Genomic DNA, 3,392 nt, shown 5'->3' with positions numbered 1-3,392 from the left:
GGAATCTCTATACTGTGACATAGAGGATTCCATACTTTCTTGTTCTCTTCTCTTTCATATGAGCAGGAGCAAAGACAAAAGCATTCTTGTTGAGGCTGACCCTGAACCTGAAAGGACCTTGAAGCGAAAGCTAAGAGAAGCTAAGGCACAACTCTCTGTAGAGGACCTAACAGAAATCTTCAAACAAGAAGAAGACATGGCAGCCGAAAACAACAACAATGCCAACAATGCAAGGAAGGTGCTGGGTGACTTTACTGCACCTACTCCTGACTTCTATGGGAGAAACATCTCTATCCCTACCATTGGAGCAAACAACTTTGAGCTTAAGCTTCAATTAGTTCTCTGATGCAACAGAATTGCAAGTTCCATGGACTTCCATTGGAAGATCCTCATCAGTTTTTAGCTGAATTCTTGCAAATCTGTGACATTGTCAAGACTAATGGGGTTGACCATGAGGTCTACAGACTTATGCTATTCCCTTTTGCTGTAAGAGACAGAGCTAGGATATGGTTAGACTCACAACCTAAAGAAAGCCTTAACTCTTGGAAAAAGCTAGTCAATGCCTTCTTGGCAGAGTTCTTTCCACCTCAAAAATTGAGTAAGCTTAGAGTGGAAGTCCAAACCTTCAGACAGAAGGAAGGTGAATCCCTCTATGAAGCTTGGGAAAGATACAAACAATTGATCAGAAAGTGCCCTTCTGACATGCTTTCTGAATGGAGCGTCATAGGTATCTTCTATGATGGTCTGTCTGAACTGTCCAAGATGTCTTTGGATAGCTCTGCTGGAGGATCTCTTCATCTGAAGAAGACGCCTACAGAAGCTCAAGAACTCATTGAAATGGTTACAAATAACCAATTCATGTACACTTCTGAAAGGAATGCTGTGAACAATGGGACAAATCAGAAGAAAGGAGTTCTTGAGATTGATACTCTGAATGCCATATTGGGTCAGAACAAAATATTGACTCAACAAGTCAATATGATTTCTCAAAGTCTGTCTGGAAAGCAAGCTGCACCAGGCAGTACTAAGGACGCTTCATCTGAAGAAGAAGCTTATGATCCTGAGAATCCTTCAATAGAAGAGGTGAATTACGTGGGAGAATCCTATGGAAACACCTATAATCCTTCATGGAGGAATCATCCAAATCTCTCATGGAAGGATCAACAGAGACCTCAACAAGGTTTCAACAACAATAATGGTGGAAGAAACAGGTTTAGCAATGGCAAGCCTTTTCCATCATCTTCTCAGCAACAGACAGAGAATTCTAAGCCACTCTGACTTAGCAACCATGGTCTCTGATCTAATCAAAACCACTCAAAGTTTCATGACTGAAACAAGTTCCTCCATTAGAAACTTGGAGGCACAAGTGGGACAGCTGAGCAAGAAAATTACTGAACTCCCTTCTAATACTCTTCCAAGCAATACAGAAGAGAATCCAAAAGGAGAATGCAAGGCCATTAACATGACCCACATGGCCAAACTTGGAGAGGAGGAAGAGGCAGAGATCACCACTGAGGAAGACCTCAATGGACGTCCACTGGCCTCCAATGAGTTCCCTAATGAGGAACAATGGGAATCTGAGGCTCACACAGAGACCATAGAGATTCCATTGGATTTACTTCTGCCATTCATGAGCTCTGATGAGTATTCTTCCTCTGAAGAGGATGAGTATGTCATTGAAGGGCAAGTTGCTAAATACCTTGGAGCAATCATGAAGCTAAATGACAAGTTATTTGGTAATAAGACTTGGGAGGATGAACCCCCTTTGCTCACCAAAGAATTGGATGACTTGTCTAGGCAGAAACTACCTCAAAAGAGACAAGATCCTGGGAAGTTCTCAATACCTTGTGCCATAGGCACCATGACCTTTAAGAAGGCCTTGTGTGACCTAGGGTCAAGTGTAAACCTCATGCCTCTCTCTGTAATGGAGAAGCTAGGGATCTTTGAGGTACAAGCTGCAAGAATCTCACTAGAGATGGCAGACAATTCAAGAAAACAAGCTTATGGGCTTGTAGAGGATGTTCTGGTAAAGATTGAAGACCATTACATCCCTGCTGATTTCATAGTCCTAGAAACTGGGAAGTGCATGGATGAATCTATCATCCTTGGCAGACCCTTCCTAGCCACAGCTAAGGCTGTGATTGATGTGGACAGAGGAGAATTGATCATTCAAGTGAATGAAGAATCCTTTGTGTTTAAGGCTCAAGGATATCTCTCTGTCACCATGGAGAGGAAGCATGAAGAGCTTCTCTCAAAACAGAGTCAAACAGAGCCCCCACAGTCAAACTCTAAGTTTGGTGTTGAACCCCCACATTCAAACTCTAAGTTTGGTGTTGGGAGGTTCCAATTGCTCTGAGTATCTGTGAGGCTCCATGAGAGCCCTCTGTCAAGCTACTGACATTAAAGAAGTGCTTATTGGGAGGCAACCCAATGTTATTTTTATCTATTTTTCTTTGTTATTTTATGTTCTCTGTAGGCTGATGATCATGGGAAGTCACAAAATCAATTGAAAAAGCAAAAACAGAATGAAAAACAGAAAAAAATAGCACACCCTGGAGGAAGACCTTGCTGGCGTTTAAACGCCAGTAAGGGCAGCAAATGGGCGTTTAACGCCCAGTCTGGCACCATTCTGGGCATTTAACACCAGAAAGGGGCACCAGACTGGCGTTGAACGCCAGGAAAAGGCAAGAAGCTGGCGTTAAACGCCAGAAATGGGCACGAGCCCGACGTTTAACGCCAGAATTGGCATAGAGAGCATTTTTGCTCGCCACTTGGTGCAGGGATGACTTTTCCTTGACACCTCAGGATCTGTGGACCCCAAAGGATCCCCACCTACCCCACCACTCTCTCTCTTCTTCACCCATTCACCAATCACCTCAACACCTCTTCCCCAAAAAACCCCTCACCTATCAAATCCCATCTTTCTCTTCACCACTCACATCCATCCTTCATAAAACCCCACCTACCTCACCATTCAAATTCAAACCACTTTCCCTCCCAAACCCACCCTCACATAGCCGAACCTTACCCCTCTCTCCACTCCTATATAAACCCATCTTTACCACCTCATTTTCACACAACATAAATACTACTTCTCTCCCTTTGGCCAAACCACAAAGCCATCTCCATCTCCTCTATTTCTTCTTCTTCTACTCTCTTCTTTCTTCTTTTGCTCGAGGATGAGCAAACCTTTTAAGTTTGGTGTGGTAAAAGCATTGCTTTTTGTTTTTCCATAACCATTTATGGCATCTAAGGCCGGAGAAATCTCTAGAAAGAGGAAAGGGAAGGCAAAAGCTTCCACCTCTGAGTCATGGGAGATGGAGAAATTCATCTCAAGAGTGCATCAAGACCACTTCTATGAAGTTGTGGCCATGAAGAAAGTGATCCCCGAG

At 43.4% G+C, this 3,392-nt stretch overlaps 1 non-coding gene across 1 annotated transcript; it reads right to left on the bottom strand.

Annotated features, from left to right (window-relative positions):
* Window positions 1-600: 600 nt before the first annotated feature.
* Window positions 601-708, bottom strand: LOC112716764 (small nucleolar RNA R71). Its single transcript, XR_003160465.1, has one exon. It is a non-coding gene; the product is annotated as a small nucleolar RNA R71 (small nucleolar RNA).
* Between the last annotated feature and the right edge of the window lie 2,684 nt (window positions 709-3,392).

Source organism: Arachis hypogaea, chromosome 1 (assembly GCF_003086295.3).
Source record: "Arachis hypogaea cultivar Tifrunner chromosome 1, arahy.Tifrunner.gnm2.J5K5, whole genome shotgun sequence".
Classification (NCBI taxonomy): domain Eukaryota; kingdom Viridiplantae; phylum Streptophyta; class Magnoliopsida; order Fabales; family Fabaceae; genus Arachis; species Arachis hypogaea.
This window is presented reverse-complemented; position numbering and strand designations above follow the sequence as displayed.